A 27178-nucleotide genomic window follows, 5' to 3' on the forward strand; every position below is an offset into this window, starting at 1 on the left:
TGCACTGGATACAAATGAAGGAGTGGACAAGTTTATGAATACCACTGCGTGTGTGCTGCCTCTTTCTATGCATCCTCCTCTATTTCACTGAATTTAGTCTAATCACGAGGCACCCAATACCCTAAGAATGTTCATGAGTATCTTATTACAGTTACAAAAGATGTCACCATTGGCAGAAGTGAGGTAAAGTGTACACAGGGGTGTTTTTGCAACTTCCTGGGAGTCAATAATTATTTCAGAACAAAATAAAATTTAAAAATGCTCAGGGGCCTAAGGTTCCTGGCTTTGGAGATGGTCACTGTAGTCACTATAGGGCAGCAGAGTCATGGTCAAGCTTGCCATCTACATGGGCACTTTTCACTGTTTCTCACCCCACCTCATGTCCTTAGTCTCTCCATATCAAGCCTAATTCTAGGTAATTATTAAAATCACTCTCTTGCACCCACTTCCAATTCCTTGTCTCTCTTGTTTTGGCTTCCTTGTGTTCATTGGCTAAACTGCAGCCCTGGTTAAATCCAACTCTGCCTCCACTGTGTCTTTACCAGGAGACCTGGATCCTGTGGGAGAAGAGCACACAGCCAGGCTGACTGGTGTTTTTTTCTTACATCTTGTATCTTCAGTGCCAAGAATAGTGCCTGACACATAGTAAACATTTAATATATATTTGTTTAATGAGTGAGTGAATAAAGAGTCATCTCTTGAGGGCTTCAGGCATCTAGGCAGCCATAAAGATGGCTGTATTAAGGACAGTAGACATATTCTCCCCTTCTCTTTATCTTTTATTCTGTTTACAGTGTCTCCCAATTCAGTCTGAGTAGAGCCAGCATTCAACAGGAAACTCTAAAGAGGGCTCTGATATTTATTAGTTCCTGAATGAAGTCTTCTTATATGTCACTCCAAAAAGTGGCATATAAGAAGGAGGAGACATTCATTATAGACATTATCTGATTTGAGGATACCTTCCACTTAGGTAGAGAATCCAGTTGTGTAAGTGAAATGACAGAAAGTAATGAAGATGCCTCTGTCCAAATATCTTGATTACTTTCTTAAAACTGAAATCCGAGAGACCTTCAAGGTGGCGGAGGAGTAAGACATGGAGATCACCTTCTTCCCCACAAATACATCAGAAATACATCTGCTGTGGAACAACTCCTACAGAACACCTACCTAACACTGGCAGAAGACCTCAGACTTCCCTAAAGGCAAGAAACTCCCCACGTACCTGGGTAGGGCAAAAGAAAAAACAGAGACAAAAGAATAGGGATGGGACCTGCACCTCTGGGAGGGAGCTGTGAAGGAGGAAAAGTTTCCACACACTAGGAAGCCCCTTCACTGGCAGAGATGAGGGGTAGCTGGTGGGAAGCTTTGGAGCCATGGAGAGAGCAGCAACAAGGGTGCAGAGGGCAAAGCGGAGAGATTCCCGCACAGAGGATCGGTGCCAACCAGCACTCACCAGCCCGAGAGGCTTGTCTGCTCACCCACGAGGGTGGGTGGGGGCTGAGAGCTGAGGCTTGGGCTTCGGAGGTCAGATCCCAGGGAGAGGACTGGGGTTGGCTGCATGAACACAGCCTGAAGGGGGCTAGTGCACCACAGCTAGCCAGGAGGGAGTCCGGGAAAAGGTCTAAAACTGCCTAAGAGGCAAGAGACAATTGCTTTGGGGTGAGCGAGGAGAGGGGATTCAAAGCGCCATCTAAATGAGTTCCAGAAATGGGCGTGAGCCGCGGCTATCAGCGTGGACACAAGAGACGGGCATGAGATGCTAAGGCTGCTGCTACAGCCACCAAGAAGCCTGTGTGCAAGCACAGGTCACTATCCACACCTCCCCTCCCGGGAGCCTGTGCAGCCCACCACTGCCAGGGCACCGTGATCCAAGGACAACTTCCCCAGGAGAACACACGACACGCTTCAGGCTGGTGCAACGTCACAGTGACCTCTGCTACTGCAGGCTTGCCCCGCATCCATACCCCTCCCTCCCCCCCGCCTGAGTGAGCCAGAGTCCCCGAAGCAGCTGCTCCTTTAACCCCGTCCTGTCTGAGCAAAGAACAGACAACCTCAGGTGACCTGCACGCAGAGGCAGGGCCAAATCCAAAGCTGAACCGAGGGAGCTGTGCAAACAAAGAAGAAAAAGGGAAGTCTCTCCCAGCAGCCTCAGGAGCAGCGGATTAAATCTCCACAATCTACTTGATGTACCCTGCATCTGTGGAATACCTGAATAGACAATGAATCATCCCAAAATTGAGGCGGTGGACTTTGGGAGCAACTGTAGACTTGGGGTTTGCTTTCTGCATCTAATTTGTTTCTAGTTTTATGTTTATTTTAGTTTAGTATTTAGAGTTTATTTATCATTGGTAGTTTTGTTTATTGATTTGGTTACTGTCTTCCTTTTTTTAAAAAAATATATATATATTTTTTCTTTTTCTCTTTTTGTGACTGTGTATGTGTATGCTTCTTTGTGTGATTTTGTCCATATAGCTTTGCTTTTACCATTTGTCCTAGCATTCTGACTGTCTGTTTTTTTGTTGTTGTTGTTTGTTTTATTATAGTTTTTAGCGTTTATTATCATTGGTGGATTTGTTTTTTGGCTTGGTTGCTCTCTTCTTTCTTTTTTTTAAAATTACTTTTAAATTATTTTTATTTTTAATAATTTTTAATTTTAGTAACTATTTTATTTTATTTATTTATTTTTTCGTTCTGTCTTTTTTTTTCTCCCTTTTCTTCTGAGCCGTGTGGCTGACAGGGTCTTGGTGCTCATCCGGGTGTCAGGCCTGAGCCTCTGAGGTGGGAGAGCCAAGTTCAGGACATTGGTCCACCAGAGACCACCCAGCTCCACTTAATATCAAACAGCAAATGGGGATATATGTATATATATAGCAGATTCACTTTGTTTTAAGGCAGAAACTAACAAACCATTGTAAAGCAATTATACTCCAATAAAGATGTTAAAAAAAAAAAAAGGGCGAAAGTTCTCCCAGAGATCTCCATCTAAATGCTAACACCCACCTCCACTCAACAACCAGCAAGCTACAGTGCTGGACACCCTATGATAAAGAACTAGCAAGACAGGAACACAACCCCACCCATTAGTAGAGACCCTGCCTAAAATCATAAAAAGGTCACAGACACCCCAAAATACACTACTGGATGTGGTCCTGCCCATCAGAAAGACAATATCCAGTCTCATCCACCAGAACACAGGCACCAGTCCGCTGCACCAGGAAGCCTACACAACCCACTGAACGAGCCTTAGCCACTGCAGGCAGACACCAAAAACAATGGGAACTACGAACCTGCAGCCTATGAAAAGGAGACCCCAAACACAGTAAGTTAAGCAAAATGAGAACACAGAGAAACACACAGCAGATGAAGGAGCAAGGTGAAAACCCACCAGACCAAACAAATGAAGAGGAAATAGGCAGTCTACCTGAAAAAGAATTCAGAGTAATGATAGTAAAGATGATCCAAAGTCTTTGAAATAGAATGGAGAAAATACAAGAACCATTTAACAAGGACCTAGAAGAACTAAAGAGCAAACAAACAATGATGAGAAACACAATAAATGAAATTAAAAATTCTCTAGAAGGAATCAATAGCAGAATAACTGAGGCAGAAGAAAGGATAAGTGACCTGAAAGATAAAATAGTGGAAATAACTACTGCAGAGCAGAATAACGAAAAAAGAATGAAAATAATTGAGGACAGTCTCAGAGACCTCTGGGACAAGATTAAACTCACCAACGTTTGAATTATAGGGGTCCCAGAAGAAGTAGAGAAAAATAAGGGGACTGAGAAAATATTTGAAGAGATTATAGTTGAAAACTTCCCTAATATGGGAAAGGAAGTCCAGGAAGCACAGGGAGTCCCATACAGGATAAATCCAAGGACAAACATGCCAAGACACATATATTAATCAAACTATCAAAAATGAAATACAAAGAAAACATATTAAAAGCAGCAAGGGAGAAACAACAAATAACATAGAAGGGAATGCCCATAAGGTTAACAGCTGATCTTTCAGCAGAAACTCTGCAGGCCAGAAGGGAGTGGCAGGACACATTTAAAGTGATGAAAGGGGAAAAACTACAACCAAGATTACTCTGCCCAGCAAGGATCTCATTCAGATTCGACGGAGAAATTAAAACCTTTACAGACAAGCAAAAGCTAAGAGAATTCAGCATCACCAAACCAGCTTTATAACAAATGCAAAAGGAACTTCTTTAGGCAGGAGACACAAGAGAAGGAAAAGACGTACAATAACAAACCCAAAACAATTAAGAAAATGGTAATAGGAACATACATATCTATAACTACCTTAAATGTAAATGGATTAAAGGCTCCAACCAAAAGACATAGACTGGCTGAATGGATACAAAAACAAGACCCATATATATGCTGTCTACAAGAGACCCACTTCAGACCTAGGGACACATACAGACTGAAAGTGAGGGGATGGAAAAAGACATTCCATGCAAATGGAAATCAAAAGAGAGCTGGAGTAGCAATTCTCATATCAGACAAAATAGACTTTAAAATAAAGACTGTTACAAGAGACAAAGAAGGACACTACATAATGATCAAGGGATCAATCCAAGAAGAAGATATAACAATTGTAAATATTTATGCACCCAACATAGGAGCACCTCAATACATAAGGCAAATGCTAACAGCCCTAAAAGGGGAAGTTGACCAACACAATCATAGTAGGGGACTTTAACACCCCACTTTCACCAATGGACAGATTATCCAAAATGAAAATAAATAAGGACACACAGCTTTAACTGATACATTAAGCAAGATAGACTTAATTGATATTTATAGGACATTCCATCCAAAAACAGGATATTACACTTTCTTCTCAAGTGTTCATGGAACATTTTCCAGGATAGATCATATCTTGGGTCACAAATCAAGCCTAGGTAAATTTAAGAAAATTGAAATCGTATCAAGTATCTTTTCCGAACACAAGGCTATGATACTAGATATCAATTACAGGAAAAAATCTGTAAAAAACACAAGCACATGGAGGCTAAACAATACACTATTAAATAACCAAGAGACCACTGAAGAAATCAAAGAGGAAATTTAAAAATACCTAGAAACAAATGACAATGAAAACATGATGACCCAAAACCTATGGCATGCAGCAAAAGCAGTTCTCAGAGGGAAGTTTATAGCAATACAATCCTACCTCAAGAAACAAGAACATCTCAAATAAACGACCTAACCTTACACTTAAAGCAATTAGAGAAAGAAGAACAAAATACCTCAAAGTTAGCAGAAGGAAAGAAATCATAAAGATCAGATCACAAATAAATGAAAAAGAAATGAAGGAAATGATAGCAAAGATGAATAAAACAAAGCTGGTTCTTTTATCAATAGACAAAATTGATAAACCATTAGCCAGACTCCTCAAGAAAAAAAGGGAGAAGACTCAAATCAATAGAATTAGAAATGAAAAAGGAGAAGTAACAACTGACACTGCAGAAATACAAAGGATCATGACAGATTACTACAAGCAACTATATGCCAATAAAATGGACAACCTGGAAGAAGTGGACAAATTCTTAGAAAAGCACAACCTTCTGAGACTGAACCAGGAAGAAACAGAAAATATAAACAGACCAATCACAAGGACTGAAATTGAGACTGTGATTAAAAATCTTCCAACAAACAAAAGCCCAGGACCAGATGGCTTCACAGGCAAATTCTGTCAAACATTTAGAGAAGATCTAATACCTATCCTTCTCAAACTCTTCCAAAATATAGCAGAGAGAGTAACACTCCCAGCTCATTCTGCGAGGCCACCTTCACCCTGATACCAAAACCAGACAAAGATGTCACAAAGAAAGAAAACTACAGGCCAATATCACTGATGAACATAGATGCAAAAATCATTAACACAAAGTACCAAACAGAATCCAACAGCACATTAAAAGGATCAGACACCATGATAAAGTGGGGTTTATCCCAGGAATGCAAGGATTCTTCAATTATACTCAAATGTAATAAACCACAATCAGTGTGATACACCATATTAACAAATTGAAGGTTAAAAACCATATGATCACCTCAATAGATGCAGTTAAAGTTTTTGACAAAATTCAACACCTATTTATGATAAAAAAAACCCTCCAGAAAGAAGGCATAGAGGGAACTTACCTCAACCTAATAAAGGCCATATATGACAAACCCACAGCCAACATCGTTCTCAATGGTGAAAAACTGACACCATTTCCTCCAAGATCAGGAACAAGAGAAGGTTGTCCACTCTCACCACTATTATTCAACCTAGTTTTGGAAGTTTTAGCCACAGCAATCAGACAAGAAAAAGAAATAAAAGGAATCCAAGTTGGAAAAGAAGAAATAAAGCTGTCACTGCAGATGACATGATACTATACCTACAGAATCCTAAAAATGCTACCAGAAAATTACGAGAGCTAATCAATGAATTTGGTAAAGTAGCAGGATACAAAATTAATGCACAGAAATATCTTGCATTCCTATACCCTAATGATGAAAAATCTGAAAGAGAAATTAAGGAAACACTCCCATTTACCATTGCAACAAAAAGAATAAAATACCTAGGAATAAACCTACCTAAGGAGACAAAAGACCTGTTTGCAGAAAGTTATAAGACACTGATGAAAGAAATTAAAGATGATGCAAACAGATGGAGAGATATACCATGTTCTTGGATTGGAAGAATCAACATTGTGAAAATGACTCTACTACACAAAGCAATCTACAGATTCAATGCAATCCCTATCAAACTACCAGTGTCATTTTTCACAGAACTAGAACAAAAAATTTCACAATTTGTATGGAAACACAAAAGACCCCGAATAGCTGAAGCAATGTTGAGAAAGAAAAACGGAGCTGGAGGAATCAGGCTCCCTGACTTCAGACTGTACTACAAAGCTACAGTAATCAAGACAGTATGGTACTGGCACAAAAACAGAAATATAGATCAATGGAACAGGATAGAAAGCCCAGAGATAAACCCACGCACATATGGTCACCTTATTTTTGATAAAGGAGGCAAGAATATACAATAGAGAAAAGACAGCCTCTTCAATAAGGTGTGCTGGGAAAACTGGACAGCTACATGTAAAAGAATGAAATTAGAACACTCCCTAACACCATACACAAAAATAAACTCAAAATGGATTAAAGACCTAAATGTAAGGCCAGAAACTATCAAACTCTTAGAGGAAAACATAGGCAGAACACTCTATGACATAAATCACAGCAAGTTCCTTTTTGACCCACCTCCTAGAGAAATGGAAATAAAAACAAAAATAAACAAATGGCACTCAATGAAACTTCAAAGGTTTTGCACATGGAAGGAAACCATAAACAAGACAAAAAGACAGCCCTTAGAATGGGAGAAAATATTTGCAAATGAAGCAACTGACAAAGGATTAATCTCCAAAATTTACAAGCAGCTCATGCAGCTCAATACCAAAAAAAAGAAACAACCCATTCCAAAAATGGGCAGAATACCTAGACATAGACATATCTCCAAAGAAGATATACAGATTGCCAACAAACACATGAAATGATGCTCAACATCACTAATCATTAGAGAAATGCAAATCAAAACTACAATGAGATATAATCTCACACCAGTCAGAATGGCCATCATCAAAAATTCTACAAACAATAAGTGCTGGAGAGGGTGTGGAGAAAAGGGAGCCCTCTTGCATTGTTGGTGGGAATGTAAATTGATACAGCTCCTATGAGAACAGTATGGAGGTTCCTTAAAAAGTAAAAATATAACTACCATATGACCCAGCAATCCCACTACTGGGCATATACCCTGAGAAAACCATAATTCAAAAAGAGTTATGTACCACAACATTCATTGCAGCTCTATTTACAATAGCCAGGTCATGAAAGCAACCTAAGTGTCCATTGACTGATGAATGGATAAAGAAGACGTGTCACATATATACAATGGAATATTACTCAGCTGTGAAAAGAAAGGAAATTATTTGTAGTGAGGTGGATGGACCTAGAGTCTGTCATACAGGGTGAAGTTAAGTCAGAAAGAGAAAAACAAATAGTGTATGCTAATGCATATATATGGAATCTCCAAAAAAGAAAATTAGTTCTGAAGAACCTAGGAGCAGGACAGGAATAAAGATGCAGACGTAGAGAATGGACTTGAGGAGGGGGACACGGGGAGGGGGAAGGGTAAGCTGTGACGAAGTGAGAGAGTGGCATGGACATACATACACTACCAAGTGTAAAGTAGATAGCTAGTGGGAAGCAGCTGCACAGGGAGATCAGCATAGATCAGCTCAGTGCTTTGTGACCACCTGGAAGGGTGGGATGGGGAGATGCAAGAGGGAGGAGATATGGGGATATATGTATATGTGTAGCTGATTCACTTTGTTATAAAGCAGAAAGTAACACAACATTGTAAAGCAATTATACTCCAATAAAGATGTTAAAAAAATAAATAAAAAGAAAATAAAAAAATAAATCTTCAGGAAAAAACCCTGAAATCCACTAGCAATGATACATAAGCGTTGCATTTTATGCTATAATTTAGTATCTGAAAATAAAACAAGCAATTAACAGTTATTTCCATACCTTTTTTTATGAGTTAATTTGAGTAATATTTCTACCCTTGTTTTTGCTACATTTATTTTATTTTAACAACTTTTAACACAGCGGTCTCTCTTAACAGATTGCCTTTTCTTCAAGGGGAGTGAACACAGACTATTGCTTTGTACTTTCCTAGTGCTTAACACGGTGCCTTTGGGACTTCCCTGGCGGTCCAGTGGTTAAGACTTCACCTTCCAATGCAGGGGGTGCAGGTTCAAACCCTGGTCAGGGAGTTAAGATCCCACATGCCTCCTGGCCAACAAAACCAACACATAAAGCAGAAGCAATATTGTAACAAATTCAATAACGACTTTAAAAATGGTCTGCATCAAAAAAAAAAAAAAACTTAAAAAAAATACAAACCACCACAGTGCCTGGAACATAAGAAGCAGTTCCTAAATGTTTCCTGGAAAAAATAAAGATGTGAATGAATTTGTACACAATCATATTTATCCCACAATACTCTCAGCAATCCTCCTACATAGGCACATAGTAAACTTTGAGATGGGAGGAAGTTATGCCTTTTTTTGTATGGTGGGAGAAAGATGATTATGAAATAGGAAGTGGGAAAAGATCCATCATGATAACTGGACCACAGTCATGTTCTCAGCACAATTTTGGTAGAATGTATATGGAAGTGGAGAATCTAGAAATTGATATTTTGTATTGTTGTTTAAACGTTTTATTGTGATAAGAAAATAACATGAAATCTGTCCTCCCAACAAACTTTGGATACATTATTGTTGATTGTAGGTGCACTGTTGTACAACAGATCTCTAGAGTTTATTCATCTTACTTAACTGAAACTTTATATCTGATGATTAATAACTCCACATTTTCACCTTCTCTGCAGTCACTGGTAACTACCAGTCTGGTCTTAGATTTTATGAATTTGACTATTTTAGATACCTCTTATAAGTGGAATTATATAATGTGTTTATTTCTGTGCCTAGCTTTATTTCACTTAGCGTCATGTCCTCAAGGTTCATCCATGTTGAATGTTAAAACAAATTTCTAGGCCCAAGATGTAGGCACTCCTGTTCAGGGTGCCATGTTAGCAAACCAAAACTTAGATAACGTCTGTGTACCTGTAAATGTTCCACTTGACTGGAAGCGTAGTATATCCTGTCAGCCAGTCCCCAAACACCAAGCCAACTCTGGGCTCTATACTCACTTCCTTGTTCCTTGATCATTCTAAATAAGGTCATATGTGCAACCACAGCCAATCAACTTAAGCCCAATACTTCTTGTTTCCTGCTTGCCTTTTTCTATAAAGGCTTGCAGCCCTTTTCCCTTACTTTGCTGTTCTCGGCACTCTTGATGGTGGAGCCTGCCTGCTTCAAGAAGTGTTACATAAAGTTTGTTTGTATTACCTATATTATCTTATTTAATCATTTGACATGTTGCATATTGCAGAATTTTCTTCTTTTTTAAAAGCTGAATAGTATTTCATTGTATGTATATACCACATTTATTAATTTTTAACTTTTTTAATATAATTTTTTATTGAGTTATATTTGATGCACAATTATATGATTACAGGTACAATATAGCAATTCACAATTTTTAAAGGTTATACTCCATTTATAGTTGTAATAAAATATTGGCTATATCCTCTGTGTTACACAACATGTCTTTTACCTTATTTTATACATAATAGTTTGTACCTTTTAATCCCCTACTCCAGCTTGCCCCTCCCCCCCTTCCCTCACCCACCTAGTAACCACTAGTTTGTTCTCTATATCTGTGAGTCTGTTTCTTTTTTGTTATATTCACTAGTTCGTTGTATTTTTTAGATTCTACATGTTAATGATGTCATAAGTATTTGTCTTTCTTTGTCTGACTTATTTCACTTAACATAATACCCTCCAAGTCTATCCATATTGTTGCAAATGGCAAAATTTCCTTCTTTTTTATGGCTAAGTAGTATCCCATTGTATGTATATACCACTTTCTTTTATCCATTTATCTGTCGATGGACACTTAGTTTACTTCCATATCTTGGCAATTGTAAATAATGCTGCTATGAACACTGGGGTGCATGTATCTTTTTGAGTTAGTGTTTTTGTTTTCTCTGGATAAATACCCAGGAATGGAATTGCTGGTCCTAGAGTAGTTCTATTTTTAGTTTTTTGAGAAATCTCCATATTGTTTTTCACGGTGGCTGCACCAAGGTACATTCCTACCAACAGTGTGCAAAGGTCCCCTTTTCTCCACATCCTTGCCAACATTTGTTATTTGTGGTCTTTTTGATGATAGCCATTCTGACAGGTGTGAGGTGATATCTCATTGCGGTTTTGATTTGCATTTCCCTGATGATTAACGATGTTGAGTATGTTTTCATTTGCCTGTTGGCCATTTGCATTTCCTCTCTAGAAAAATATCTATTCAGATCTTCTGCCCATTTTTTAATTGGGCTATTAGGTTTTTTGATGTTGAGTTGTATGAGCTGTCTATATATTTTGAATATTAACTCCTTTGATCAGATAATTTGTAAATATTTTATCCCATTCAGTAGGCTTTTTGTTTTGTCAATGGTTTCCTTTGCTGTGCAAAAGCTTTTAAGTTTAATTAGCTCCCATTAGTTTATTTTTGCTTTTATTTCCTTTGCTTTAGGAGACAGATCCAAAAAAAATATTGCTATGATTTATGTCAGAATGTTCTGCCTGTTTTCCTCTAGGGTTTTATAGTTTCTGGTCTTATATTTAAGTCTTTAATCCATTTTGAGTTTCTTTTTCTGTATATGGTGTTAGAGAATGTTGTATGATGCCAGCATCACCCTGATACTAAAACCAGACAAACATATCCCCAAAAAAGAATATTACAGGTCAATATCACTGATGAACATAGATGCAAAAACCCCCAACAAAATATTAGCAAACAGAATCCAACAATACATTAAAAAAGATTATATACCATAATCAAGTGGGATTTATCCCAGGGATGCAAGAATTTTTCAATATCCACAAATCAATCAGTGTGATAACGTCACATTAACAAGCTGAAGAATAAAAATCATATGATCATCTTAAAAGATGCAGAAAAAGCTTTTGACAAAATTCAACATCCATTTATGGTAAACACTCTCCAGAAATTGAGCATAGAGGGACCTTACCTCAACATAATAAAGGCCATATATGACAAATCCACAGCTAACTTCATACGCAGTGGTGAAAAGCTGAAAGCATTTCCTCTAAGATCAGGAACAAGACAAGGATGCCCACTCTCATCACTTTTATTCAACATAGTTTCGGAAGTCCTAACCACAACAATCAGACAAGAAAAAGAAATAAAAGGAATCCAAATTGGAAAGAAGAGGTAAAACTGTCACTATTTTCAGATGACATGATACTATACATGTAAAATCCTAAAGATGCCACCAAAAAACTACTAGAGCTCATCAATGAATTTGGTGAAGTTGCAGGATACAAAATTAATATATAGAATTCTGTTGCATTTCTATACACGAACAACGAAATATCAGAATGGAAACAATCCCATTTACCATCACATCAAAAAGAAGAAAGTACCTAGGAAAAAACCTACCTAAGAGGTAAAAGACCTGTACTCCAAATACTACAAGATGCTGATGAAAGAAATCGAAGATGACACATACAGATGGAAAGATATACTATGTTCTTGGATTGGAAGAATTAACATTGTTAAAATGACCATACTACCCAAGGCAATCTACAGATTCAGTGCAATCCCTATCAAAATACCAATACCAAAATACCATTTTTCACTGAACTAGAACAAATAATTTTAAAATCTGTATAGAAACTTAAAAGACCCCGAATAGCCAAAACAATCCTGAGGAAGAGGAACAGAGCTGGAAGAGTTATGCTTCCTGACTTCAGACTATACTACACAGCTATAGTCATCAAAAAGTATGGTACTGGCACAAAAACAGGCACACAGATCAACAGAACAGAATAGAGAGCCCAGTAATAACCCCCTGCACTTATGGTCAGTTAATCTATGACAGAGGAGACAAGAATATACAATGGATAAAAGACAGTCTCTTCAATAAGTGGTGATAGGAAAACTAGACAACTACATGTAAAAGAATGAAATTAGAACATTCTCAAATACCATATGTATATACCACATTTAGAAATTAATATTCTTAAAACCACGCATGCCCAGGTACCCATTGAAAAATGATCCTGCATTCTCAGGGCTATGATACACTAGGCCGAAGACTGCTCTCTAGAGGGTAAGCTCTGTAAGAGCTATCTTGGACACCACTAAATCCTCTGAACTTATCATAGTGCTGGACACATAATAAGTACTCAAAAAACATTCATTGAATAAATAAATGAATGAGATAGGCTCATCACTGTTGTTGCTATTTCTTCAAATCTTGCTTCTTAACTAAATCTGATGCCTGATTAAAAGCCACCTTCACTAACTCATCTTAATCCTGTTTATTAAAAAATTTTTTTTTTTACCAAATCCCATTGTACGGGGCACAATAGAGACTCTTTATTGGTCTTAATGATCTAAATGTACTTAGGTTAAGGCCATGTAAGTAGACTACCCACTAAAACATCCAGGACTTGGTTTTGCTGTTCTGTATTTACTTGGATGACATGCTAGGAATTATTTTTCAGTTCAAATGATCTTTTCTGTCTGCTTATAAATTCTTATTGTTTCAATGCCATCCATGGCTAATTCAAATAACCATTGAAAAAGAAAGTTCATACCATTTTTCCCCTTGAAAGGTTACTCTTTTTAGTTTAATTGCTATTGTTGTATTTTAGCAAGGTATTGCTGCAAACAAAGCTAAGGTTTTTTATAGTGTAACTTCTTTTAAAGCTACAGCAACCTTATAATCTCAATTGGATTGTCACAAAATCATTTGTATTTATAATTAAGTTTGAACATTAGAGCCAGTACTTTGAGTCCGACTGATTCGAGATATATTTATTTAAGCTGACAAAATGAAATTATATTTAAGGCAGGACAAGAAATATTTAACATAAACTTTTCTCTGCTGTTTGAGCCACTGTCTCCTCCTCTTTAGTGTGCATTGCGCATCTACATTGTACCTTAACTAGATCCCCTTAGAAAACACAGGAATGCCTGCTCACCAAAGAAAGCAATTAACTCCTGGTGCCAGCAAGATAACTCCTTAGGAGATAACATTCCTCCTCAATCCTGTAAGGGGTCATGATGACCTACTACTCACCTTGTTGGACTGTGCAAACTGTCATTATGTTACTTTGATGTATAACCCTTTGATGTGTAACCCTTTGTCTCAAAAACTTATATAACTGTGCTTTGACTTCTAATGGGGAAGTAGTCCTCGGTAGTTCCTGAAAGACTGTGTCCTGCGTTATAATCCTCAGGTTAGCCGGAATAAAATTCTCTATTTCTTTCTTAGATTGACTGTTGACTAAGATTTTTTCATTGACAAAGCCTTCATACTATCTGGGGCATATTGTTCAATTTTTCATTTAAAATAACTCTCTCAACATCATTTACCATTGACTGCGAACTTCTGAATTTGACTTGTTTCACTAATCCTGGCCTACTTTGCAATGCATTCCAAGTAACTTTATTTTATACAGGTTACATGTAGTGAATGAAAAGCAAGTATGATTTAATGCTTTTGGGGTAGAGCATATTTCAGAACATAAATATGTTTTCTTAATATGTGATTATAATGATGTCTTAAGATATAAAGACAGTTGGTCTAACAAATGGTAATTTTTCTTAATGGAGGTAGCATGTAAAAGCAACATCATAAAAATACCTTAGATATGTGTGTATCCCATAATTCTACAGATTATGTTAATCTTAGAATTTCCACATAAAAATACTAATAGTGTTCATTTAGACTCAGGTCTCACTCACTATTTAGCAGGGCACTCATACCCAGATCTTTCCATTCAGACTGGAGTTTATGTGAGTTTTTCACATGTGCTCCGAACACTCTCTTTCTAGACAGAGAATAGTATAAGAATACCCCCATTGAGAGGAAGGCAGAAAGGGAGGAACACATTCCTAGAAGTGGGAGCATTCCCTGATCACTGCTGACACACCTATTCACTAATAAACATGCAGTGTCTTAGTAATACAATTGCTATTACTATTACCACCACGTATCTTACTTCTCTTCTGCTTCCCAATGACCCGCGGTTCACTCTTCAACTTTATTTTAAAGGGACATCATCCTATCCTGTATTTGGGGTCAGGCAGTGGTGGCGGCAGCTAGTGAAAGGTAGAGTTAGAAACTAGGAGCAGGCAGCAGGGGGAGCCAGGTTGCAAGAAGCCCGGTGAAAACTGGTGGAGAATGGTCAGTAACATGAAGGCCATAGAGCCAAAAAGGTTCAAACCAGCAACAGGTTGTCCTGAAAACACAAAGCCTGAACGTGCCAAGGCAACACTTGGGAAGTAGGCAGAGATAGTGATATCCATGTTCTTCTGACCCTGTCGCCTGCCCTTTTTGGGACCATCCTCTTGAAGCTCTTCTTTTGGGCATCCGTGTCCTTTCCCAGCCTGCAGTGTTCACGCCACCTCAGAGCGGCTTGTACTGTTCTGGTCCCTTTTTCTAGTATAGACTTTTCCTGCTCAGGGCTCTAAACCTTGAGGAATTTGTTCTAGGTGATCTGGTGACCAATATATGCCAAGGGGGTAGTAGGTGCTACAGTGTAACGCCACCTTTTCCAAATGAAGTTCGTGCAACTTACATTGATGCATCTAGAAGAAATAGAAATTTCAGGCAGATCAGAAAGGAAACAATTTGGCAGAATAATTTGCTCTTTGATGCCTCCAAAATTTTGTCTCCTAAGAGGTCTTTCCAAAGTGTTCAGCATTCATAGAAGAGATTTGCCTCAGAATCATAGGATTTTATAGCTAAGGAGGGATTATCTCTGCCATTATTTTCTAATGGCTCCCAGGACAGGTCTCCACAGTGGGTGCTCACACAGTGCTTGTTAATAAACAACATTAACAGAGAAATAAAAAACTTCTGTCCTATAATGACATCTGCTGTCACTGTTTGTGACATGCACAAAATACAGTGGATGAAATCCATAATCGAAGTATGAAAGCAGCTTTTTACAGATGTCCTGGTACTGAATTGTTACAAAATAACGGCACCTCGATTGGTCTGTTTCATTCTAATGTGGTTGCTATAGGTGAAAGCAATTTTAGAGCAGTCTCTGTCTATGAATGGGAGAAGTAAATTGACTACTTCAGGGATTTTAAGGCTGCTGAAAAAACCCTCTGCCATCTGCTCCCTAAAATATCTCCCTTGCTTTCTGTTGCCTGAAATTCTGCAAATGGTGCTCCAGATTTTCCCTTCTGTTTCCTTTCTCCATGAAAATAAAATGACAAAACAGATTCACCTGGGGAGATAATAGAACATTCCCCATGCTTGGACCTGACCCCCAGAGTGCCTGATTTTATTAGTCTGGATCAGGGCCCAGGTATTGGAATTGTTTTTAAAAGTCCCTGGTAAGTTTAATATGCAGCCAGTGTCCATAAACACCGTTAGTGAAACACTAAAATGTACTCATTTGCACCCTAGTGTGGGCATTTTGTTCTTGTTTTCTTTTCAATCATATCTTCCTCAAAAACAGGTTATTAGAAGGGAGAAGGACAGTAAAGAAAACTGTGGATTCTAAAGGAAATTGACGGTCAAACTGGAGAGACTGGAGTGGAAGACCTGGAGATTCCAAAAACCTGCATTGTCCATTTCACAATGCTTGAAGGTTAGCCATGCTAGGATTAACGACAAACAATGGGGAAAAGACAAGCTGTAGCCTCCCCTGCCTTCCCCCGGGCATTTAAGGAGACCTCCACAAGTAGGTCGGGGGAAATAACACGCACACTGATCTGTAGGCCGCAGGAGAAGTTTTAAGATGTTGCTGTCACAGTTGCTTCTGCCCTGCCAACCCATCAGGGAGCTGCATCGTCTCTCCTTTGAGTTGAAATTCCAGATTAATGAGCCTGAAAATTGGATTAGCTCAGTGACTGCTCAGAGATCCATGGTGAAATGAAAACAAGTCAGGATAGAAACAATCTGTGGCTAGGTGCTACAGAATCTTTTCAGCTTGGCGTTTTCAGGGTTAAAGTGAATCTGAATTGGTAATACAACATGGGCAAATCAAAGTTAGGGTTAGAGCTAAAATGTTCTAAAATGTTCTCAGGTGTCAAAATGTCATAGGGTGAACAACCAATACATAGACATGTTTTCTTTCCGGCTGTGAATCCTTTGCTTTTCTTTGCCTAGATGTTCCTCAGGTTTTTCAAAGCAGCAAGACTGGTCCAAGAGAATAAATAAATTAGAAGGGGCATAAAGGTAGCCTTTGTAAGGAGTTAACTTATCTTTTTAAACTGCTTGAGAATCCTAGAACTATTTTGCCTCTTATGAACAAAAATGGAGGCATCTGATTAGGTTGGCTCCCTGGCATTGCTTTGGGGATGGATCTGTGCAGAGTTGGATTTCCTTTGAAGCTGAAGCCCCAGGGCCCCTCACTTGCACTAGCCCCATCTCAAGCCCTGCAAGGAGGGGCCCTAGCAGTGGGTTCTAATGGTCATATGTTCTGTAAATTTGAAAAAATATGTAATATTTTAATAGCAATCAGTTAAGACTATTTTCTCTACTCCAAATTTTCCTCTGACATGCTTTCTCTCATGGTATGTGGCCTTGGAGGGACTGTATGCATTTTGGGGATCTGGCTAAGGGATTTATGAGATCAGTTGTGTAGTTTGCAGTCACTTTAGTATATACCTAAGTTATTGCTAGGTGTTCTAATGTTCACATAGTTTACAGGGACACTCCTCTGCTCCCTGTCTATATGCTCATCTGGCATCCTCACCTAAAGCTACAGTATCATGATATAAACTAGCTCCAGAAGTACGTTGGTAGGAAAAGGGGTGAAACAAAGCTTGGAATGTATGGAGCCAGAAACTAGTCCATGGAAAATTCTCTCAACTCTCAGACATGTAAAATTGTAAATGGAGGATTCAGTTCGTATTGATACCTAATTAAAGCAGAAGTTCTTTCTAGTCAGTAACACTCCATCTTTTGTGTGTGTGTGTGGGATATACATGAAATAGAATTGATCAGAATTACTGTGTTTATAGGACATAAATCTATAGCAGTAGGGCCAACTGAAGTTGTATATTTTATGTACTCCAGCACATCTGATGGCACCTTAGAATATCTGATATATCTTGCCTAAGTTGGCAGTTTCAGACCAAACTGCAGGTAAAATTGTCTGCAATAAAATGAACAATCAACTGTGCTAGAAGAAAACAATGACTTATTCTGCTAGTCTCTGTATTGGAAAATGTGTCAAAATGATTATATGAAGAAGTGGTCAGAGTATGCAAAAAATGGAGGAAAAAGGTATTATAGAGGTGTTTTTGTTAGTTGATAGATATGTTATCTTTTTGGTTTTGTAATGTTTTCATTTTTAGGCTTTTTTAAAAAAATAGATCTTTATTGGAGTATAATTGCTTCACAATACTGTGTTAGTTTCTGTTGTAGAACAAAGTGAATGAGCCATATGCATATGTATATCCCCATATCCCCTCCCTCTTGAGCCTCCCTCCCACCCTCCTTATCCTACTCCTCTAGGTGGTCACAAAGCACCGAGCTGATCTCCCTGTGCTATGCGGCTGCTTCCCACTAGCTAACTATTCTACGTTCAGTAGTGTATATATGTCGATACTATTCTCACTTCTCCCCAGCTTCCCCTTCCCCAGCTGTGTCCTCAAGTCCATTCTCTATGTCTACATCTTTATTCCTGCTCTGCCACTATGTTTATCAGTACCATTTTTTCCTTTTTTTAGATTCCATATATATATGTTAAAATGCGGTATTTGTTTTTCTCTTTCTGACTTACTTCACTCTGTATGACAGATTAGGTCCATCCACTTCACTACAAATAACTCAGTTTCGTTTCTTTTTATGGCTGAGTAATATTCCATTGTATATATGTGCCACATCTTCTTTATCCATTCACCTGTCGATGGACATTTAGGTTGGTTCCATGTCCTGGCTATTGGAAATAGTGCTGCAATGAACATTGTGGTACATGTCTCTTTTTGAATTATGGTTTTCTCAGGGTATATGCCTAGTGGGAATGCTGGGTCATATGGTAGTTCTATTTTCAGGTTTTTAAGTAAACTCTATACTGTTCTTCATGTTGGTTGTATCAGTTTACTTTCCCACCAACAGCACAGGAGCGTTCCTGTTTCAGCACACCCTTTCCAGCATTTATTGTTTCTAGATTTTTTGATAATGGCCATCTGACCAGTGTGAGGTGATACCTCACTGTAGTTTTGATTTTCATTTCTCTAACAATAGCAATGTTGAGCATCTTTTCACGTGCCTCTTGGCCATCTGTATGTCTTCTTTGGTGAAATATCTATTTAGGTCTTCTGCCCATTTTTTAATTGAATTGTTTGTTTTTTTGATATTGAGCTCCATGAGCTGTTTGTATATTTTAGAGATTAATCCTTTGTCCATTGTTTCATTTGCAAATATTTTCTCCCATTCTGAGGGTTGTCTTTTCATCTTGTTTATGGTTTCCTTTGATGTGCAAAAGCTTTGAAGTTTTGTTAGGTCCCATGTGTTTATTTCTGTTTTTATTTCCATTACTCTTGGAGGTGGGTCAAAAAAGATCTTGCTGTGGTTTATGTCAAAGAGTGTTTTTCCTGTGTTTTCCTCTAAGAGTTTTATAGTGTCTGGTCTTACATTTAGGTCTTTAATCCATTTTAAGTTTATTTTTGTGTATGGTGTTAGGGAATGTTCTAATTTCATTCTTTTACATGTAGCTGTCCAGTTTTCCCAGCACCACTTAATGAAAAGACTGTCTTTTCTCCATTGTATGTTCTAGCCTCCTTTGTCATAAATTAGGTGACCATATGTGTGTGGGTTTATCTCTGGGCTTTCTATCCTGTACTGTTGATCTGTATTTCTGTTACTGTGCCAGTACCAACCATCATACTGTCTTGATTACTGTAGCTTTGCAGTATAGTTTGAAGTTGGGGAGCCTGATTCCTCCAGCTCCGTTTTTTTTTTTTCTCAAGATTGCTTTGGCTATTCGGGGTCTTTTGTGTTTCCATATGAATTGTAAAATTTTTGGTTCTAATTCTGTGAAAAATGCCATTGGTAGTTTGATAGGGATTGCCCTAAATCTGTAGATTGCTTTGGGCAGTATAGTCATTTAAACAATATTGATTCTTCCAATCCAAGAACATGTTATATTTCTCCATCTGTTTATGTCATCTTTGATTTCTTTTATCAGTGTTTTATAGTTTTCTGAATACAAGTCTTTTGCCTCCTTAGGTAGGTTTATTCCTAGATATTTTATTCTTTTTGTTGCAATGGTAAATGGGATTGGGGGATTTATCCCAGGGATGCAAGGGTTCTTCAATATATGCAAATCAATCAATGTGATACACCATATTAACAAATTAAGGAATAAAAACCATATGATCATCTCAACAGTTGCAGAAAATAGGCATAAAGGGAACTCCCTCAACATAATAAAGGCCATATATGACAAACCCACAGCAAACATCATACTTAGTGGTGAGAAACTGAAAGCATTTCCACTAAGATCAGTAACAAGACAAGTATGTCCACTCTCGCCACTTGTATTCAACATAGTTTTGGAAGTCCTAGCCACGGCAATCAGAGAAGAAAAAGAAATAAAAAATTGGAAAAGAAGAAGTAAAACGGTCACTGTTTGCAGATGACATGATACTAAACATAGAAAATCTTAAAGATGCCCCCAGAAAACTACTAGAACTAATCAATGAATTTGGTAAGGTTGCAGGATACAAAATTAATGCACAGAAATCTCTGGCATTCCTATACACTAACAACAAAAATCAGAAAGAGAAATTTAGGCTTTTTAAAACTTATAATTTGTTGTGACTTCTTTTCTCCTTCTAAATAAATACCACTTTTATACCCTATTCTGATATTCTCAGTTTTTTATTCTTAAAGAGCTTCCAAATTAAGTGACAGGCTGCACAAAACTTGGATCTGGAGAGAAATTTTCACATTATGGACAAGTCATAAAGCATCATTGTCCAAGGGACTTGTGGGCCCTGAGCTGCTCTTTTTCTACTTGCTCCGGAGTCAGGAAGTTGGATTCTGTTCTGAATTTTGCCATTTATTGGCTGAGTGGTCAGACCCAGATCTCTGAGGAGTAGTAAAATGCCATTAGCATACCAGTGCTTTTCATCCCTGATCCCATTTAATCCTCACAACTGGTTTAAGAGATTGGAGGAAACTAAGATGAATGGATGAAGAGCTCACACCAAGTGAATGCACTGGAATTAGAATCTGACTTTAGGGGCTATGATTTTTGCCTTCACTTACAGATTTAAGACTCTCACATTCCTCAGTTATAAAATTGTAATAATTATGTCTTATTTACCTGTTTCCCAGGGTTGTGTCAGCCATCAAATGAGGGAGGCTGTGAGAAAGGACTTTAAATATTATTCTATAAACATGAAACAGTGCTTGAGGTGTGCAGCTCTGTATGCAGCCCATGTGATTTGGGGTATTAAATTATTCAACAATAACAGCTTTGAGATATTGCAGCAAGTGGAACTCCTCAAATGTGTTTCAAAAGCAGTGACACTGCAGGTTTTCTGTGCCCTCTGGGTTAGTTGTTTTCTGCTTGGACCCCAATAGAGATATGTCTCTTTTTACCATAGGAACTCTTGGCTCCACCCAGAGCAGAGAACAGAAGCATAGAAGGATAATCACGATGGTAACAAGAAACAAAGAGCTTAGAGCTAAGTTTGCAGAAAGAAATGACCATTAATACAAAGCATATTAGAGGAAGTTGTCATCCACCAAAAGCAGTTATTAAAGTTTTGTTCATTTCAGTGAACCTTGTGCTTTTGCAGAGTCTCAGAATAATATGTTAAATGTATTACAGGCTTAAATTACAAGGTTACTAGTAGAATTTGGAAGATGATAAATCCAGACGAGACCAACACAGAGTCTGTTCTCCTGGCCAGGCTGGGTAAGGGAGATAAATTTCTTATTGAGAAGGAACTTTTCGTTAATATCAGGATAAAATTGTAGATTTATTTAGAGAAAGTTGTATATGTCAATTCAGGGTAAAATTGTAGAATTATTTAGAGAAAGTTCAAGTTAACTGTATTTTAATAAGTACAGTTTCTTCATTTCGAAGAATATGATTAGTAGTTCTCAATTAAGCCATTTTTTCCTTCAAATGATATGAATTTTAAAATAATTCTAGGTATTTTTATAGATAGGTACTTGAATGAGGTAGATCATACATTATTATTATAGTCAAGATTCTCTTTTCTTGAAAAAGGTAAAACTGGGTTAGAAGAACTGCTTTAAAAAGGTTTATTAGTGGGGCTTCCCTGGTGGCGCAGTGGTTGGGAGTCTGCCTGCCGATGCAGGGGACACGGGTTCATGCCCCGGTCCGGGAAGATCCCACATGCCGCGGAGCGGCTGGGCCCGTGAGCCATGGCCGCTGAGCCTGCGCGTCCGGAGCCTGTGCTCCACAACGGGAGAGGCTGCAGCAGTGAGAGGCCCGCGTAATGCAAAAAAAAAAAAGGTTTGTTAGTGAATGGGCTACATGTAAGGCCACACTGAGATGTAGAATTTGATAGGCAGTTAAAAACTTGATCTTTTTCAGACAGAAATTTTAAAAATATATTTTAAACTTTTATACAGTGGAGGTGAGGAGAAACTTTTTTCTAAGAAGTTATGACGGGCAGAATCATATACAGACATCCCATGGAAATATTGCAGGTGCAGTTCCAGACCACCGCAATGAAGTGAATATTGCAATAAAGCCAGTCAGATGAGTTTTTTCATTTCCTGGTGAATATAAAAGTTATGTTTACACTATACGGTAGCCTCCTAAGTGTACAGTAGCATTATGACTAAAAAACAACTACATACCGTAATTACAACTACATACCTTTATCGCTAAAAGATGCTAACCATCATCTGTGACTGTGCAGAGTTGCCATAAACCTTCAATTTGTAAAACATGCAGTATCTTCAAAGCACAATATAGGAGGTAGGCCTTAATACTATCCAAAATATTTGTCAAACTATTTTCTATTTATCTAGTTCTTATCTTTGCATTTTTCTGTTATAATATTTTTAACTTGTAGATGCTATGGAGTTCCAAGACAACGTCTTAGAAGTACAGTTTTTTACTTTAGTAAACTGAACTACTCACCCTCATAAGCAGACCTATGTCTGGCTTTAGTTGTTTTTAGAACCTTAGCTCACTTTGCTGACATCTAACTCACTAAAATTATATATGGGTAGAGGGAAAATATTCAAAAGATAAAGTAGTAAAGAGATCATATTTGTGGTTACCAGAGGTGAGGGGTTGGAGGAAGGGAAATTGGATATAAGCAGTCAAAAGGTATGAACTTCCAGCTTTAAGATAAATAAGTACTAGGGATGTAACGTATAGCATGATAAATATAACTAACATTGCTGTGTGTTATACATGAAAGTTGTTAAGAGAGTAAATCCCAAGAGTTCTCATCACAAGAAAAAATTTTTTTTCTTTTTCTTTCATTTTGTATCTATATGAGATGATGGATGTTTGCTAAACTCATTGTGGAATAATTTCATGATGTATGTAAGTCAAATTTTTATGCTGTGTACCTTACAGTGCTGTATGTCAATTATATCTCAGTAAAACTGGAAGGAAAAAAAGAGATAAAGTAGTACAGTAAGGGGTGTTTTGAATTTTAATTTCATTCTGTCTACTTTAATGGGAGTGGGACCAATTTACGTTCTGTGACTTTTTCCCAGTGATGTTTTATTATTCATTAGACATCAGTGTCCCAAGCAACCTCCTGGCTTATCTGTCCATTAATCCAGCTCAAGGTCAGAGTTACTTATTTTGTTTTTCCTTGTCTAGATCTCCTCTTCTAAGTTATGTTTTGCTTGGTTCTTATTTTTAATCTCTATTTACATTTTGCTGTTTTATTTCATACTCTGCCATTAAGTCATATTAAATCTTTTGTGGAGAGTGATAAGGCATAAATCAAATAATATTGGCTGTTTCCATCTATCTTTTTTTTTTTTTTTTTTGCGGTATGCGGATCTCTCACTGCTGTGGCCTCTCCCGTTGTGGAGCACAGGCTCTGGACACGCAGGCTCAGCGGCCATGGCTCACGGGCCCAGCCACTCCGCGGCATGTGGGATCTTCCCGGACCCGGGGCACGAACCCGTGTCCCCTGCATCGGCAGGCGGACTCTCAACCACTGCGCCACCGGGGAAGCCCTGTTTCCATCTATCTTACCTGTCTCCTTTGTTTTCATCTCTTCCATCTGCCTCAGAGTGATCAGAATTCTGATGATATGGTGGCCTGACACATCCACTCTCAACTCTAATCCAACTATCAACTCTGTCTCCATAGAGAAACAGGTGCTTAGACTGCAGGGTGTGTGGGAACACTCTGACCTTTCCAGGGGCTGCATGTTTAGGATGGTTCTTGATTCTGGGCCTGGCAGTTGGCCTGGGAGGAAAATCTGAATTCTTTTGTTCCTGAAGAAAGATTGTACCTCTGAGTTCTGTGGATCCCTCAGAGGAAGAGCCCTGCCATTCCATTCATTGTCATTCTAGGAAGACCTGCTCATTGTCAAATCTTTGGAGCGGCCTTGATCCTCCTTATGTCAGAGATCAGCAATCAAGCTTTTTCCTGTGTTTGCAGAAAGAACTGAAGAGTTTCCAGTTTCATGTCCCTGTCTGTGAAGAGCAGTACTTCCTACCACTTGTGGGTTTCCATCACTCCCAGGTACCCTAGTAGCTTGTTATGTAAATAAACTCATGGGTATGCTAAGGAAATCATCACAATCTAAGGGGACCCAGCAGCAGTGTCTTTGAGATAGAACAAGGAGAGAGAGAGAGACACAGAGAGAGAGAGAGAGAGAGAGAGGTAGAGAGAGAGAGAGAAAGAGAGACAGAATGGATAAAAAGAATAGGAAAGCTTCTAGTATAGTAATAAAACTGTTAGAGGAGACAGATAATGATTAGAATAACCACAACAAAATGTTTTAAAAGAAGGCTCGAAGAGATTCTATTATAGCTTTATAAGACTTTCTGAAACTTAAAAATCTGATAATTTTTAAATTTAAAAACTGAGTGTATGGGGCTTCCCTGGTGGCACAGTGGTTGAGAGTCCACCTGCCGATGCAGGGGACACGGGTTCGTGCCCCGGTCCGGGAAGATCCCACATGCCGCGGAGCGGCTGGGCCCATGAGCCATGGCCGCTGAGCCTGCGCGTCCGGAGCCTGTGTTCCGCAACGGGAGAGGCCACAGCAGTGAGAGGCCCGCATACCGCAAAAAAAACCCAAAAAAACTGAGTGTATGAATTGAGGAAAGATTAGTCACTATAGAGACCATCCTGGAGGGTCAAGTAGAAGACACATTGTAAAACAGCAAAAATACAAAGAGAATGAAATCATGGGGAAGAAGCTGCAAGATTTGGAGGCAGCATCAGGAGTTCTGAAATATGGAGAAGAGAGATTCTAGAATGGCGAAAAAGGAACAGATAGAAAGAAACATAACCGTTGAAATAACCACTGGGAAAAACAACATTGGATTGAAAAAAAGACTTGTATATTCATATTGGAAGTGCCCAGGCAGGGTCGATTTCCATAGCTGAGGGCTGGAGATGAGAGGGAGAGAGAGCAAACAGGCTGTTGGATACTGACTTGGCTTTTCATTCTGCTCCCAGTGGTACCGCTTTGGGAAGAACATAATGCTATTGTCATGTCATGTGATGGAGGAACCTTGATATTCTCTGATAACACCATATGGTCACACCTTAAACTTCTCATGTGACATATCAGCTCTTGTTCCATTGGCTTCCATATCAACTACTGTTATCTAATGAATGAAAAAGTTGTGTATAAGCACCACTGCCATATAAGAGAGTGGTTCCTGTTACAGAAATTATTTTGAGTTGCTGTGCATGCTGGTCGGTTTGGATATACCAAATGGGCCTGAGAACTAGGTTTGGGTTGGGAAATGAGGAGAGTGAATTTCTCTGCAATTAGGGAGAATTTGGAAAGTCAGAAACAATCTAGAAAGGAGGGGTGAGATTGCATGTGGCTGGGATTTTATCTGGTGTAAAGTATCCAATGAAAAATCCCACAGGGAATTAATCCAAAGAAAATAATAAAGATGTCCAAAGTCTAATGCCTAATGCTCAGTTTGAAATTGCCATAAACTTTTCATGACTCTGCCCCATCCCTCATATTCCTTTAAATCTACTGTAATTATGAATAACCCTCTATGTGTCTGAGGCAGAAAGAAGTTTACTTCCCCAAATTGGTGCTTTAAATATAATTAGGCTTAAGGAAGCGTGCTAGGTTGGGTTTCCAGAAACATCTTTAGGAAGACTGCATCACTGTCCCACTAGGCAAACCACTGAGTCTGAGGCCTCTAATACAGCCTTGCTGGAAGCAAGAAGTCCCCGCTCTCACCAAACCTGCCTCTCAATTCATGGAACCAGAGAATGGACACTGGAATGCTGGTGTAGGAAGAACGATCTTATATTTCCATGACTTTTCTTGACAGCGGCTACAGCTGAGAGTTTCAGGAATATGGAGCTCACTGTATTTCTGCCTTTGGAATCTTAAGAAAAGGGCTTTGACGCACAGAACCTAATTTGCTTCCAGACTATAGCACCTGGAAGATAGTTGGTGCAAAAGTCGAGAGAGACAAACCAAAGAATGATTTTCAAACAATGCTGATTTTCAAGAGCCAACCAAGTGGGGACAGAGATTGTTAGTATTAGTAGGACATTAGATAGTATGGGGGCAGGAAGATAATTCATGAACAAGAAATCAGGGGGAAGCAGGATCTGAGGGACAGAAAAATTGTAACACCTCAATCTAGGTTACAGTTGTCTTTGGAGGACTTGGATTATCTTGGGTGCTTTATCGTGACTTAGAGCCAGGGTGATGGGTCATGTGATGACTAAACTAGCTCTTATATCCCAGCTAATAGCAAACATTAAGAATCTACCGTAACCTGCTATTTCCTGGGCATTAGAATCTTCAATTAAGCTGGTTAGTAATTCAATTTACCAATTGACTAGAGTTGGCACTAAGAGAGAAATGAAACCTATTTGCTACCCTGCTTGTCAATACTTGTGAAACAGGCTTAAGTAGTCCCACTTGCTGCATATCACAGAGCTGTTATTGTTTAAAACTTGATAACCAAAACCAGTGAGCTGTACACAGAGCTAGAGGCCGTACATGTTATTTCATTTTTATAAACTTTATCAGGAGGCAGTATCTATCTATGTATGTCTACTGTTAGAAAACAGCAACCAAAAACCAAAAGATGCTAGGTAAGGGTGGCTGAGCATAAACTAGAGGGTCTGTAATTGAACCATTGGTTGAAGTGATTTAACCTTAGTATTTCTATCTAACTATTATATTGTTCCATATTGTTGATGGTCTTAAGAAACTTGTTTTCATCTTGTGAAAACAGACATGAAGAAAGCAAATGTAAGTATACTAATGAAATGCTAAAAACTTTCGTATGTAGCAAGGTATAT

General features: G+C 38.5%; 1 protein-coding gene across 7 annotated transcripts in view; it reads left to right on the plus strand.

The window, feature by feature from the left end:
- The window catches only part of GRXCR1 (glutaredoxin and cysteine rich domain containing 1), a 304414-nt gene that overhangs the window by 121743 nt on the left and 155493 nt on the right, over window positions 1–27178 (plus strand). Inside the window, exon 4 of one of the 7 annotated variants that reach the window (XR_010942975.1) lies at window positions 24232–24403. The exons of 5 other annotated variants lie outside the window; for them this stretch is intronic. The gene's annotated coding sequence lies outside the window, so the exon portion shown is untranslated. Of the gene's footprint in view, window positions 1–970; window positions 4065–24231; window positions 24404–27178 lie in introns of those variants that run through there. One more of the 7 variants, XR_010942968.1, reaches the window with a different exon arrangement.

This window comes from Pseudorca crassidens, chromosome 4 (genome assembly GCF_039906515.1).
Source record: "Pseudorca crassidens isolate mPseCra1 chromosome 4, mPseCra1.hap1, whole genome shotgun sequence".
Lineage (NCBI taxonomy): Eukaryota > Metazoa > Chordata > Mammalia > Artiodactyla > Delphinidae > Pseudorca > Pseudorca crassidens.